The sequence below is a fragment of the Ovis aries genome, chromosome 3 (genome assembly GCF_016772045.2).
Source record: "Ovis aries strain OAR_USU_Benz2616 breed Rambouillet chromosome 3, ARS-UI_Ramb_v3.0, whole genome shotgun sequence".
In the NCBI taxonomy this organism is placed as follows: Eukaryota; Metazoa; Chordata; class Mammalia; order Artiodactyla; family Bovidae; genus Ovis; species Ovis aries.
In genome coordinates this window covers 177,799,440-177,815,227 of record NC_056056.1, presented here as the reverse complement: position 1 = coordinate 177,815,227, position 15,788 = coordinate 177,799,440, and the positions used below count along the sequence as shown (strand labels likewise).

General features: G+C 46.0%; 1 protein-coding gene across 5 annotated transcripts in view; it reads left to right on the top strand.

Annotated features, from left to right (window-relative positions):
- LARGE1 (LARGE xylosyl- and glucuronyltransferase 1) overlaps positions 1–15,788 on the top strand; it is a 621,285-nt gene that overhangs the window by 205,968 nt on the left and 399,529 nt on the right. The window lies entirely within an intron of this gene.

The following is a 15,788-nucleotide window of genomic DNA, read 5'->3' as shown; positions in this document are numbered from 1 at the left end:
GTGAGTGTCCTGAGGACCGGCCGTTTGTCCATCTTATTCAGTGTCCAGAAGAGTGCCTGGCATGTCCTGCATGCTCAGTAATAGCCAGTGGGTGATAAATGGATGAACAGATGGATGGACGGACAGGTGGACGGGTTCTCGCTTAAGAAAGGAGATGTTAAGGTGACTCTGTGTTAAGAAAGACAAATATCAGATGAAATCTCTTGTCTGTGGAATCTAAAAAGATGATACAAGCAAACTCACAAAGCAAATAGACTCACAGACATTGTAAACAGTCTTAGGGTTACCAGAGGGGATAGTGGGGATGGGGGATAAATTAGAAGTTTGGAATTAACAGATTCACACTACTATATATAAAATAAGCGAGGACCTGCTGTATGGCCCAGAAAACTATGCTCAATATCTTGTGATAATCTATAATAGAAAAAAGTCTGAAAAATAATATATATGTGTGTGTAACTGAATCATTTTGCTGTACACTTGAAACTAACACAACATTGTAAATTATACTTCACTTTAAAGAAAGACAGACTCTGTGTTAATACAAAGTTGCCAAGATTGTGCAGAACCTTTGTTCACCCTTTCCTGGGAGGGATGGGCTTCTCCTACCATGAGCTGGGTGCTGGCGGAGTCAGTACCTATTTAAAACTCTCACTAAGGTCAAGTCCAAGGCTTCCCTAATAGCTCAGTTGGTAAAGAATCTGGCTGCAGTGCAGGAGACCCCGGTTGGATTCCTGGGTCAGGAAGATCCACTGGAGAAAGGATAGACTACCCACTCTAGTATTCTTGGGCTTCCCTTATGGCTCAGGTGGCAAAGAATCAGCCTACAATGTGGGAGACCTGGGTTCAATCCCTGGGTTGGGAAGATCCCCTGGAGAAGGGAAAGCCTACCCACTGTAGTATTCTGGCCTGGAGAATTCCATGGACTGTATAGTCCAAGGGGTCATGAAGAGTTGGACATGACTGAGCGACTTTGACTTTCACAAGGTCAAGTCCATGTTATGGCAATCCTTTCCTCTCTATCTCGAGATAATTTTCTCCTGGTTAACGAGCCCACCTGGGCGTACAGATGAGGGCATGGAGGGCGACCCTTGTAGAACTGTATCTGACAGCCCCAGGGTCTCACCTCTGACCCACAGCATCATGAGTCTTGTCTCCATATTTTGGGCCCTTCGTCCCTGGACCTTTGCTGTGCTGTCTGCTTTGCTCATCCCTAACATGCAAGAAGGATATTGCCATCCTTTTCGTCTAAAGCATGTGGAATTTTCAGGAGGAAATAAAAACATGCATTTTGTCATCATCACTCCTCCAACTCGTCTTGCACTCAGCATCCTGTGCAGAATCCGCCCGTCGCCCTGGTGGGCTCCATCACCCACACACCTCTGGTTCCCCAGCCTGTTTCCTTGTGCATGTCCCCTTTGCTGCCCTCTATGGCTCTCGCTCAGCATCCCTCCTGTTCCCTTCTCCCCCGACCCTGTCCCTCGCCCACGCTTTTCTCTCCACTAAGCCTCCTTTGACTCTTCTTCTCTTGGTATGTTCAGCCTTCTTCACCTGATGTATCAGAGTCACTCCATTTCTAAAGCAGGAAACTGTGTTGTTTGAATAAGCCTTTGTTACCTTTTATCTGGGCTTCCCTGGTGGTGCAGAGGTTAAAACGTCTGCCTGCAATGTGGGAGACCCGGGTTCAATCCCTGGGCCGGGAAGATCCCCTGGAGAAGGAAATGGCAACCCACTCCCGTATTCTTGCCTGGAGAATCCCATGGACGGAGGAGCCTGGCGGGCTACAGTCCACGGGTCGCAAAGAGTCGGACACGACTGAGCGACTTCACTATCACTTTCTATCTGACCTTGCCTTCTGCCTCCTTTTATTCCTTTTATTTATTTTTTTATTTAAAATTTTTATTGTTTTGGCTACATGTGGTTAGTTCCCCCAACCAGGAGTCGAAGCTGTGCCCTCTGCAGCGGAAGCACGGTCTGAACTACTGGAATCACTTTTAAAAAAGGAAATGGAGTTGGGGTTGTGCACAAGGCTTTTCTGTTCCCAGTTGGCACCAAGGAAAATAACTGCTCAGACCATGTCAGAGTTCTATGGGGAGAGGTGGTATGAGTTCTGGAGCTTCTGTGAGAAGAGAAGCCTGTTTATTCTTAAACCACTTGTAGTCTTACTACTGTACCTTTAGGCTGCACTGACCAGTCCGTGTTAAAGGGGCAGTGCTCATGCTCATCCTCTGGCTGCCCTAGTCTCATCTGCTGAGTTTTCACAATGCCCTTCGATTGGGAGTCTAGATTTGGCTTAAGACATCCCTTCAGGGCACTTCATGAAAAGGTTTAGTGCATTTCTTCTTTGTGCTCATGCCTTTGTATCCCTTCTTACTGTTTGCCTCAATTCACCCAGACATTTAAGTTAAGTGAGGAACTTCTAAGTTTATGATCAACCTCCCATAATTGTCGAGTATTGTATTGGGTTGGCCAAAAGGTTTGTTTGGGTGTTTGTAAGATGGTACAAGAAACCCAACCAACTTTTTGGCTAACTCAGTGCTTAGAAGAGACTCGCCTATTCAGATTCTCATGCGGTTTTCATAATAAAGCTGAGAAGACAGGTATTTCTGTCCACATTCTCTGAATGAGACAACTGAAATTCAGAAGGAATACACATTTTGTTGTTGTTCAGTGACTTGCCCAAAGTCGCAAACCTGGAGAACCAAGATTTCAATCTAGAGCCAGTGGCTCCAAGTTCAGCACTCTTTGCCCTACACCTAATTCCAAACTCACTTTGACTTAAAAATTTGAATCATGCAAGTGGTTGCAAATAATGAAGCCCAGTTATGTTGTTTAGTTGACACTGCACTGCTGAATCCTACTTCCTTCTGCCTCTGGCTTTGGTTTTGTTTTCCGTAATTTTTTTTTCCTTTTTGCCTGCACTGTGTGTCATGTGAAATCTTGGTTCCCTGACCAGGGACCAAACTCATGCCCCCTGCATTGGAACTGTGGAGTATTAACCACGGGACCTCTAGGGAAGTCCCTCCATCAAAATCTGACTTGCCTTTACTGGTTTGAATTTGTGGCTTCCTTCCAAGCCTTCAGGTATACCATAGGCACTAGGAACCCAGGAATTGCCCTCCCAGAGCTGAGCCAGGGCTCTGCATGGGGATGGCAGTCCAGGAGGACCAAGCTCTGCTTCCGATGGCCCTCTAGCTTCAGTCACTTCAGTGTTTATTAGCACCCATCTTCTACTCTGCAGCCAGACTTACCTCCCATCACCCTGCCCCACAGTGGCGTAAGACAGTGTAGATTTCTGGATCTGTTCAGAGTAGCCACTGCCCACCTTGCATCTCTGGCCATTTCCTTCTCTGACATCTTACATGTCAACCTTGTATAACCATAGACTGTCCTCTCCAGCCTTGGGCCTCACATGTGCACTAGTATACCAATTCTCAGAAAAGAGGGATTTTTAAAAGGCTCTGATGGGTGGCATTTGCCCATTTCTGTAGTGTAAATTCTCCCACCAGTCAGGAGCCAGCTCTAGCACCCAATGGAGCCAGGCTGCCTGGAATGCCCTTCTCTCCTCTCCTTGTTGATTCTCAGACATTGCTTCTTTCAGGGTGACTTTCTCAACCAACGCCCACCTGTCCCCTGCCTGGCAGAAGCTCTGTGTTTCTACATGCCCCCTTGCTAACACCGGTTATAAATAGCACTCACCAGACTGGCTCATAATTGTGTGTGCTTGGTCATCTCCCTTCTGTTTTCCGCACTCTGTGGGTGGGTACCAGCTGTGTGTTGATTCATTTTGCTAACCCAACACTACGTACAAGGTCATAGACATACAAAGATGCTCAACCAAATGTTTGTTTGATGGAGGCACGTTTTGACTTTAAAAGGGCAGTAACCTTTGTACTTATTTCAGGAAGAGGATTTCTTTTTTTTTTTTTTTTTAGTTTTTTATTTTTTAAATTTTAAAATCTTTAATTCTTACATGCGTTCCCAAACATGAACCCCCTCCCACCTCCCTCCCCATAACATCTCTCTGGGTCATCCCCATGCACCAGCCCCAAGCATGCTGTATCCTATGTCAGACATAGACTGGCAATTCAATTCTTACATGATAGTATACATGTTAGAATGCCATTCTCCCAAATCATCCCACCCTCTCCCTCTCCCTCTGAGTCCAAAAAGTCCGTTATACACATCTGTGTCTTCGTGTGGATGCCAGTTCTACTCTTCCATATTTAAGTTGCAAGACATACTGATCTGCTCGAAGAGGGGGATGGCTGTCTTATTTATGACACTTGGGTATGTGCCCAAACACCCAGGAGCAGGAAGGGAAAGCTCGGTTTTCACCTGAAAATTTTGGAATCAAGGCTCTTTCTTCTAGGATGTAGGGGGACTGTCCAGTTCTGTCTCTGTCTCTCCCTCTTTTCCCTCTGATTCTCTTGTTTTCTCTCTGTCCTCCACCCCGTGTGCTCTCCTTGGTTTCTTTGTTCACCAGCTGTGTTCCTTCCCCGTTCACCTGTCCAGCTCCCTCTGTTCTTTCATCTTTTGCATGACGCTGGGTGGTCTTCCAGCCCCAGCTGTAAATGCCTGTCAGCTTAGACACTTACCATCCGTGAGAACTTGTTTTTGTGCCTTCTGTCAAATTTCCAGGATAATCAATACATTTGGCTCTGCACTGCTGGTTGAACCACCCTCCCCCCTGCCTGGTCACCACCTCGGATCGGGCATCCCTGGCTGGTGTGATCAGTATAAGGGAGAGTGGGGTTGTGGTGGGACACACAGACATGACAGACCTGTCCAGGCCATTCAAGTAAGATGTTTCCCTCTAAATGTGCAGTCTCAGTCTGTTTGAAGCTAAAAATGACAGTAACTTGGAGTTGGTAGGGTGACCACTTCATTTCTCAGTAGAATAATCATGGATCAGAAAGGAGAACACTCAGCCCATTGACCATGTGGCCGGGAAGCTCTTGTATTGACTTATGTTGCGTCCATCCAATAGGAATCTAAGTCTATTAAAATAACCGTGGCTGCAGCTTCCGTGATTGCCTTGGGGAGTCCCATCAACATGTTAATTAATTATCCTCAGTGTGAACAGATTTCCTCTAGAGAGCCTCTTGTCTGTTTTCTTAGCCTCGTTCTGTGCCTTCCAATTTTTCCACCTTGCTCCCTTCATAAATTATCCACTGTCTTAAATTTACCCCCAGCATCTGATTTGGCTCTGCACAGCATGGTCTTGGTGAGCCAGCTGTGGTTCTAATGGACTACACTTAGCCTAGAATCCTTGAAGCAGAAAGGTGGGGATTTGTTATGGTCTGCCTCTTGATCGATACCTCAGGGTATGGACATCCTTGGACATTTTCTCTGTAGAAACAGTCAATGTGCTAATAAGGGACTGTGAACTGATAAAGAATAGCAGCCCATTTGGCTTGATTGAAAGAGCAGTAAAGACAGTACCCAAAGTTGTCAGCAGTGCAACAGAAATGGTTGTCTACTCTTCAGTATTGTGATGGAGCTTTTATTTTATTATTTTATTTGTGGCTTTTATGTCAAAGTATTGCAGGAACCTAGAGGCTAGAAAGAGAGAAGCTTTAGAGCTGAGGTGGAAGGAACAAAAGCAGAGTGATGACAAATAGAAGGATGTCTCAGAGATGGAAAGTAATGGTGGCAATGCGTGGGAAGGCCCAGCCCAGGAGGGCTGAAACAGGGATGGACAGCCTGACCCTTTGGGACAAAGCGGCTTCAGAAGAGTACATTGAAATGAAATTTTAGGCTGTAGTTGGTTAAGTGGTTTCATGTATGGTTGTGGTAACCTTTATCCTTCATGCATTAAGTTTCCTTTGCCATTTGTTGCACCAGAGAGATAAATAAGTGCCAGTTGGTTTCTTAAGCACAATCACTAGTGCTTGGGATGGTTTACAGAGGAAGAATCTGTTGGGTCACCAGCCTTCTCAGATAACCTCTGTCTGGGAGCTCTCCTGCCCCACTGTGGGTACTGGAGTGTCCTGGAGTGGATTTATTAGTGTCCTGGAATGGATCTACAGGGTTGTAATCTGGCCTTAAGGAAATATACTGAGTAGGTGAGGAGAGAGTCCAGGGATTATCAGTACTAGAAGGAAAAAAGCTGGGACTCTATGGCAGACCCTAGGGGCAGATTTACAAAGTACTCTTTTAGAGAGGCTTTTGATGGTAAACATTGGTGATTGACTCTCAGAGTCCATTAGAGGCACTAGTTGGGATATCTCCCCACAGCCCTAGAGCATTGCTCTGTTGGGTGTTACAACTGAATAAAAAGACAAGGTGATACCCATTGTGTATCCCTGGTGGCTCAGACAATAAAGAATCCGCCTACAATGCAGGAGACCTGGGTTCGACCCCAGGGTTGGGAAGATCCCCTGGAGTAGAGCATGGCAACCCACTCCAGTATTCTTGCCTGGAGAGTCTCCATGGACAGAGGAGCCTGGTGGGCTATGTAGTCCGTGGGGTCACAAAGAGTCAGCCACGACTACACCGCTGAGGGACGAAACACAGCACAGCGCGTTGTGTGTGATGGGTGGGTAGGTAGGAGGATGAGTGATGAAAGGGAGGAAAGAAGAGATCCAGCAACATGACTCTTCAACAGAAACAATTTTTGGTCCACTTGGAGAGACAGAAGATAACATACATAGCAAAGAGGAGTATCTTTTGTGTATCCATTGGGAATCATTTTGGTATTAGCAGCAGAAAAACCAACTAACAGTGTCTTAGGTAAGGGTGTATTTGTCTTTTTCTTTAATTGGATTGCAATTGCTTTACAACATTGTTGGTTTCTGCTATACAGCTGAAGTGAATCAGCTATCTGTATGCATGTATTCCTCCCTCTCGGATCTCCCTCCCACCCTGCTCCCGTCCCACCCTTCCAGGTCATCGCGGAGCACCAAGCTGAGTTCCCTGCGCTGCACTGCTATTCCCACTAGCTATTTCTTTTACACATGGCAGTGTCTTTATGTCAAACCTAATCTCCCAGTTCATCCCACTCTCCCCTTAAAAAAAATGAAGGAAAAAATGTACATTATCCAGAAGAAGTGTACTTGTCTTGATGTATAATCATGGAGAGAGGCAGTTGTTGCCATCGGTGGCATGGCTCAATGATCTTGTTGCTCTGGGGGGGCTTCTCTGCTGACCTGTGGTCTCCTCATATTTTACAAGCTGGTTGCAGGAAATACAAGTCTCAGAAAATACTGAAAATTATCCCCGCCCTAACAACCACTTTTTAAACATTTCCCTTACACCCCTGCCTATTTGCCTTGTAGCAAGTAACACATAGTCGAGGTTTAATATATATCTTTTGAATGAGTGCACAGGTATAGTAGCAGTGTCCGTTAAAATACAAGGCTCTCTCTTTTTTTAATTGGAGTATAATTGCTTTATCATATTGTGTTAGTTTCTGCTGTACAACAGTGGGAATCAGCTATGTGTATACATCTGTCCCCTCCTTCTTGAGAGTTCCTCTTCTGCCCCCAATCACACCCTTCTGTGTCATCTCAGAGCACAAGCTGCTGCTGCTGCTGCTCAATCACCAAGGTGTATCTGACTCTCTGCGACCCCACGGACTGTAGCCCAGGCTCCTCTGTCCATGGGATTTCCCTGGCAAGAATGCTGGAGTGGGTTGACATTTTTTTCTCCAGGGGATCTTCCCGACCCAGGAATCAATCCTGTGTCTCCTGCATTGGCAGGTGGATTCTTTACCACGGAGCCACCCGGGAAGTCCGCAGAGCACAAGAATCTTTATTAAATCTGAATTTCAGATAAATGTTTAACAATTTTTACTATAAGTACATCCCAGATGTTTCATGGGACATGCTTATATTTTTAAAAAAAAATCTTATATAGTTCATCTGAAATTCAAATCTGACTGGGTATCCTGTATTTTTCTCCTCAATCTGGCAGCCTAAGGGCATAGGAGTGACTTTATGGAAATAGATGTGAAGACGTACCTCTGTTTTGCAAAGTGAGGGCTACCTATCTGAATCATTCTTCAGCATATGGGATGAGGTAGAAATTTGGTCACAGATTGTGCAAAGGGTTGGAACAATTTATCTAGAGGGAAACATGAAATTGGAATTAGTAGTTAGTGATGGAGAATTAACTCAACATTAAATAAATTGTGGATGGTTTGTAACTCCTTAGAGAGTTGTTTGTTCTTTTTTTTTTTTAGTGTTGGTTTCAGAGCACTGAAAAGAAAGCCTCCTGCCAGCTGGGACCCACAGGATGTCAGTACAGGGGTCCCTTGCTCAGTGACATTTGTCTGTGGTCTCAGGAGAGGTCTGAGCTGTGTCTGAAAGCAGAATGACTTTAGTCAGGTGTGTCTGATGCCACTGGCGTCGTAGATGGGGGCTCTGATTTGCGATTCTTGGCCACGTGTCACTGGACGGGGGAATTTGGCAGAGGGAATTTCTGAACCTACAACTTGTTTGAAATGCAAATTCTTGGACTCCCCTCCAGACCTACTGCAACAGGTGCCTTGGTGGTGTGGGGCCCTGCATTCTTATATTTTAGCCAGACCTCAAGGTGACTGTGATGTCCACTGACGTTTGGGAGCTACTGTTCTAGTTGGTAGAGGAACCGTGGAAGAATGGTAGCTTTGCATTCCACCAAAGGGCCACTTGTAGTGTGGGGACAGAGCACAGCTGGCTTGGAGAGATCACTTGCGGACTAGGTAATCGCCCAGCTGTTACTGTGATATTTATATATGCTTTAAGTAATTACCCTGATATTGATTACCCTTTATGTGATTATTGATATACCCTTTAAGTGAATATTCACTTAAACAGATGGCAAAGGATCTGTGGCACTTCTGAAGGAGGAGTGGGGAGGGCTCTGTGGTTGGTGGAGTGGCTCATGTTGATGGAAAGATGTGGGTGATAGGTAGGTACCCTGGGTTCTAGTCCTCACCTGGCCAGGAACTTGCTGCCCAGTTCTTGCTTTTCCTGGACTCCAGTTTCTGATTGTGGAAAATGAGGATCTCAGAGGAACAGCCCAGTTCCAATTCTTTCTAGCCCAAAGTGAGAGTGTTAAACACTCGGTTGTGTTTGACTCTTTGAGACCCTATGGACTGTATCTTGCCAGGCTCCTCTGTCCATGGGACTCTCCAGGCAAGAACACTAGAATGGGTTGCCATTTCCTCCTCCGGGGATCTTCCTGATCCAGGGATCAAATCCAGGTCTCCTTCACTCCAGGCAGATTCTTTACTGTCTGAGCCACCAGGGAATCTCCAAGCTAATGGAAAACACGAAGAGAGTGGAAGGCAAGGGTTCCCACCAGTTGAGCATGACTTTCAGGTACCCCTGCTTCCATCCATGCTCCCTTCTCTCTGTGTTGTGGACCTCATTTCTCCCACCCCTGCTTGTATGCAAGCCCTTCTGGCAGCATGTCTCCTGAGGACGTAAGTTGGGGATGGCTTGTACTTGAATTCCAGAGGATGGCCTTGGATGAGCCAGGGGGATCTTGGAGGACTTCAGAGCTAAGTTGACATTCCCAAACGAGGAGGTAGACAAGAGGATGTTGGATGAATAAATTAATCTATCTAGCCTCACTTTTTCCATCTGAGCAATGGGCTGAGCCGCCCAGACTCAGCAGGGCATGGTGATGAGATAAGTGAGACATTGAGAGGCTAATTCCCTCCCTCCACCACCTTCCACCCTCCTTCCCCTTCTCTCCTCTGCTTGTTCTGATAGGATCATCCCAGGATGTCTCCCTGGGGCCACCTCTGCATCCTCAGAGCCTAATGTTCAGGACACGTGAGATGGCCACCCTGAATCCTTCCAGAACCTGAGGTGGCTCACATAGGAATTCAGGGTGCCCCACTGGCAGCGTGAGGTTTAAATGGGTCAGAGAACTGTGTTTGGCTGGCTGGTCTTAGAGGGGCCAGTGATGGGTGCATGTGAGGCACTATGGGTAGCAAGGTGGGATGATGTCATGTTCCATTTTACCTGGACACCGCAGATTTTTTTTTAAATTCCTTTTGTTTTTCTTGCGATTGGTTTGTTACTCAGGTGCATTTGTATTACAATACTCCATTGAGCACTTATATGATCAAAGCAGTGCTTACGGTCTGTATCTCCAATGTGGTGTCTTTAAAAAAATAAATAAGTTTAACTGCTTCACAGTATTGGCTTCTGCCATACGCCAGCATGAATCAGCCATAGGTATACATACATATACGCCCTCCCACTTGAACCTCCCTGCCACCTCAGCCCCCACCCCGCCCGACCCCAGGTTGTCACAGAGCAGGGGGTTGAGCTCCCTGCTTCATACAGCAGGTTCCCACTGGCTGTCTCTTTTACATATGGCAATGTACATGTTTCCATGCTGCTCTCTCAGTTCACCCCGCCCTCTCCTTCCCCCACTGTGTCCACAGTCTGTTCTTTATGCCTGTGCCTCCAGTGTGGTATCTTTTATCTCAATTTTGACTTTGCCCATCTGATCCTATGAAGCAGGCGTAATTCCTTCCCCTGGTTTACAGGTGAGGCCACAGGCTTAATGAGGGAAGGGCTGTGCTCAAGAGTGCACAAAGAAGTCAAGATTTGAAGTGGTTTATCTGACCCCAGAGCAGACAGTTTAATCTTTCCAGGCAGAGATCAACTTTTCATTCCTCTGGAGTCACGTGGTCAAATGGCAGAGTAGAAAGTCCATCTCTGGCCCGTCAATCACCATAGCGACATCGTGACACCGCTGTAGTTCCCACTATCCTTCCACCTGTCTTAGCCAGCTCAGTAGAAAGGCAGGAAGCAGTCCCCAGTTCCTGGACCAGTCTGCTAGATGGCCTGGTTTATCCTTATTGACTGGTGGGGGCTGATTTTTAATCCAGACTATTGAAGAAGAGTAAATACAGGGATTCATCATTTATAACTTAAGAAATTTATACCTGGAGTTGGGGGAGCCTAAAACAAAACCACCAACTAGATAATTAAGGAACTGTCAGATTAAATAGAGTGTCAAAACCTGGTTTTCTGTGTCCAGCCACGTGTGTGCTGGCTGTTGTGTTGAAAAATAAACCACGAACTGAACCCCGAACTGTAATTGATGTGCTTCCGAAAGCCAGAGATGGTGCCCTGAATTTATATCCTTGAGGAGCAGCCAAGGTGGGAGGTTCTTAGCGAAAGGCTGTCTGGGGATACATTTTAATGTGGTTCCAGAAGGAAGTAGAGATAACCCTCTCTTTTTTCTTTATCCAATTCAGGGGAGGCAGGGGGAGCTGGAAATTTTTTAAAACCAACTCCATCCATTTCTTTAATGATCATCTGAACAGCAGAACCTCCTGGGACTCTTATGCATAATTGTTCTCTAAATTGTATCCATTTTCCTTGGTCTGTAGATACATATATGTATGTATGTATATATGTGTATATATATATATCACCTCCCTCTTCTTTAAATAAAACTAATTAATTATAAGAAATTGAAGCTCCAAGATTCACTGATCCCTTAAGTATATGTGATTTTGCTCTCAAGATGGAGAGGTTCATAAAGGGGAGATTTTTGAGGACAAACACAAAACAAAGCCATGGAGATGGGCAGCTTAGGTGACTGTAAATTAGTAGCTGTCCTTGTCACCATCGCCAAATATTTATAACACACCTCTGTGAGGACTGCTATGCATGGCAAACTTCTGAAGGCACTAGCGTCTGTGCCATGGGAACGTAATTTAAACTTGATTCTGGTTGAGGCTGTTGAGTAATGTTGGGGCCAAGGTCACTGGTCCTTCTTCCCCGTTGTTGCCTTTTCTTCCTTTTAAAAAATAAAACTGGTATATCACTAGGTGTTGTTGCTGCCCTCATTAGGATGCGTGACACCCACATGTGTATGCACACACACGCAACACACACACATTCTCTCCCTTTATCCTTCATCCCTGTGTGCACCCCTCCACCCTTCTCTTTATCCCTCCTTCCCTCTCTCCATCTCTTCATTCACCTCTCCATTCTCCTCTCCCTCCATCCTTCCAGCTCGCTGTCCTTCTTTTTCTCTGTTGCTGTGACTCTAACTCCTTTTCATTTCCTCCAGTTCTCTCCCTGTTCCTTCTGTGTCTTGACTACCCTGGAGCCATGTTGAGATTTCCTGATGGTTTTCCATCAGTGATGGAATGGAGTGTGTGGCTTACCTAGTTGCCCAGTAGTTGGGCTTTCATTCTGCTGTGTCTCATAGCCAGTGAGTCCCTGGCCTTAGTGAACACTCCCCTTGAAGACCTCAGGTCCCATGAACCAACTGATGCTGCCTGCCTCGAGACAGCTTAGATGCTCAGGAAAGGACCATTTCTCCAACTGAGACTGACATCCTTCCTGGAACAAGGCCTGGCATCCGAGTTCCTGGCTTCCCTCCCAAGTCGTTCCAGCTACCAAAGTGGCATCCGCCATCTTGTTCTTCACCCCCCAAGGTGGTTACTTTGGGTAGCAGGAGTGATTGAAGCTGTCTGGAGGCAAACTATATGGGGTTGAATCTTGGCATTAGCGTCTAATGGTTGGGCAATTGTGACAGGTTACTCTACTTCCCTGGGACTCAATTTCCTCATCTATAAAATGGCACAGCACTAAATATGCAGCTAGCAGGAACTCTTCTCTTCATTTTGTGAAATCTGGAAGAAACAACTTTTATATAAACCCCACATCTCTCCTCGCTTTCCCCGCCTCTGTGCTCTTTTCTGTCTGTCTGGGCTTGGGTATTTCCGCTCATATCGTTTGGCTGGAGGCAACGCTTATTTTTTCTGAATGGCACATGCCATATGGATCAGTCTGCTGTGGGCAACTTACCTTCCTTCTCTCCAGTAAGATCATCAACCCTTTTCCTGGTTTCCAGAGCATTCCTCAGACTTCTACTCCGTGTAGTATTTTAGGACACATTTAAATGCACGTATGAAGAATTTGAACTGAGGCTGAGTATAGCAGAGTCTCACATCACAGGGTGAGAAGGCTTGACAGGGATCAGTGCAGTCTGCTCTTGGAGTCTGTTTCCTCCTCTCTTGGAAAGCTACGTTCTTCCGTCCCTTCTTCTCTCTGTCCTTCATTTCTCTGTCCTCTGTCTCTCTGTCCCTCGGCTCCGGCAGTTGACAAATTTGCTGGCCCTGAGGCCACGCTCTGTCCTTCCGCCTTAGCACAGACCCTCTTCTCTCTTCGGCCTTGGCTCCACTCATTCACCGTGTGAAACTGCCGCATCTCTGAGGAACAAATTTGGAGTCGGGTGTTTCTTGGGCTTCCCTGGTGGCTCCGACAATAAAGAGTCTGCCTGCAATGCAGGAGACCTGGGTTCGATCCCTAGGTCAGAAAGGTCCCTTGGAGAAGGGAATGGCTACCTACTCCAGTATTCTTGCCTGAAAAATCCCATGGACAGAGGGGCACGGTGGGCTACAGTCCATGGGGTTGCAAAGAGTCGGACAGGACTGAGTGACTAACACTTTGACTTTTTCGCTTCCCTTACCTCTCTTGTAATATCTGGCACACTCATGCCTGCTCTGTGCCTAGCATGGTGCCTCATACACAGTGTGGGCTCAATAAGTGAAGAATGAATGACTCCCTAAAATAAGGGTTTGGAACAATTTGCTCTTAGAGCTCTTTTTCCAGTCCATGATTGCTGCTTTGGAAATCTCTAAAATTTATAACTGGTCTTTTGAGAAAAACGTCATACAACACTTATATTCCGCTCTAGTGCCCTATCATTGAAGGAATAACTTCCTGTTGAAATGTGTCCCTTGTTTTCAGGAACTTTGCTCTTTCTTTCTCTAATGCATGGGTCCTCCTCACCACCCTCGAATCATCATGCCTGCCATTGAGGGTCACTTCTTTGATTCATTTGACTCCAATCAAAGCAGTGCAGTTGGAATGCTATCAATTCCTCAGAAACCTCCTACATAATTTTGTTCCTCTGCTCAGGATAATGGAATGGCTTTCGGATGCCCATTGTATCCAGTCTAAATGCCTCAGCTGAAAGGATCACTTATGGCCCCCCAGGAACCTCCTACACCCTGTGGTTGTCAGCTCCATCTTCCTTCTCCAGACCACCCCACCTCCTTTTTCTCCCTTTTTCCATGACATGTGATATAGCTTCTGGGCCTTTAATTTAAGCCGCTGTTCTTTCTAACTTGCTTACCACCCTGGTCAGTCTATGCTCATGGTCATCCGTTAGACCCAGACCTAGCTATTTCCTGTCATCAAGGCCAAAGTTTCCAGTTTGAGTTTCCTATTTAATTCTTTGATCTACTGATCCACAGTCTCTTCTCTTCAAAAAGCCTCTAAAATCCTAGCTATCCACTGGTCCCTGAGTATTCTTCAAAAAATAAACATGTGTTAATATAATTTGCATTATACCATTCTGCATTCTTGTATTTTTTATTTCCTTTAATTACTTGTAAATGCCTTGAGTTGTATCGTCTTTTGCTTCTTTGGTAAATGCTTTCTTTGGAAACTGCTCGCGGTAACTCTTTGCTTATAGAATCACTCAAACACATTCCTTGAATGACAATGGCATTTTCCACAAAGGAGCGTAGATCACAGGGACAGTGGGGTCAGATAATGACTGTGAGACTTCCCTTCTTTCTTTCCACCCAGTAAGGGTCTGGCAAGAGAAGAAAGAACAGCAAGTTAGTGTTGGGATTAACTCTAAGGGAAAAGTTTCACTGGTCCCTGGACTCTCCGCGCTGAACCTGGGTAAGGGCTGTTATCCTCGAGGGCACTTCCGTTTCCGTTGGTGACGCTGCCCTGCCGCGCTGACTGGGCGGAGGAAGATACGCAGCAGGAGGGAGAGGCACTGGTTTGGGTCTGATACAGTCCTCACCCATGAAGCAGCAATCAAGTGGCACGTCCTGCATCAGATCATGGAATTTAAAGCTGGTTGCCTTGACTACTCCAGCCATTCCTACATACATTCACCCGTTTGGCAAATACTTATCAGCTGTCTACTACATGTGAGGTTTTCTGCTGGGCACCATCACGAGGCTCTTAGGAAGCATGAAATCCAATTTAGAGAACAAGCATCAATCAAATGGGGACTTTCTGAGGGTTGTCATGATTCTACAACTGAATGGCCTGCAATGAAGTTTTTTTTTTTTTCTTTAAACAGTTTTGCTGTGCGATGGCGAGTGTGTAGCGCTGCACAATCATGGTGTCTAGACAACTCTGACTAGAGGAGAATGAGTTAGGATGATGGGCAGATACTGACTCAACAAAGAGCAGTTTTCATCTGAGTCGTGTTGGCGTGTTCTGTGCAATTAGCTACTGGGGATAGCGTTAGCTAGACCCTGGATGCAAGTCCCAGCGGCACGCTTTTAAGATTCATGGCTCTCTGGTAAGCTCCTTCACCTTCTGGAGCACTGGGTGGAGGCAGCTCTTCTGTTTATTTATTTATTTTTAATGATTAGTTTATTTATTTTTGGCTGCACTGGGTCTTCATTGTTGTGCATGGGCTTTCTCTAGTTGCTGTGTACAGGCTTCTCACTGTGGTGGCTTCTCTCGTTGCAGAGTCTGAGCTCTAGAGTGCAAGCTCAGTAGTTGCGGTACATGGGCTTAGTTCCCCCCTGGCGTGTGGGATCCTACTTCCCAGCCCAGGGATAGAACTCATGTCCCCTGCATTGGCAGGCAGCTTCTTAACCATTAGACTACCATGGAAGTCTGAGGAGGCAACTCTTTTGGAGCAAAAGGATTGTGTTGTTAGGGAATAGGAAATAAGGGTTTGAATCTTAGGTGGGCGTGGTGTGTCTTTTGAGAAGTCAGTTGCTTCCTCTGTGTCTCGCGTCCCTCAGTGGTGTATAGATGGTAATGATTTTGATGGGT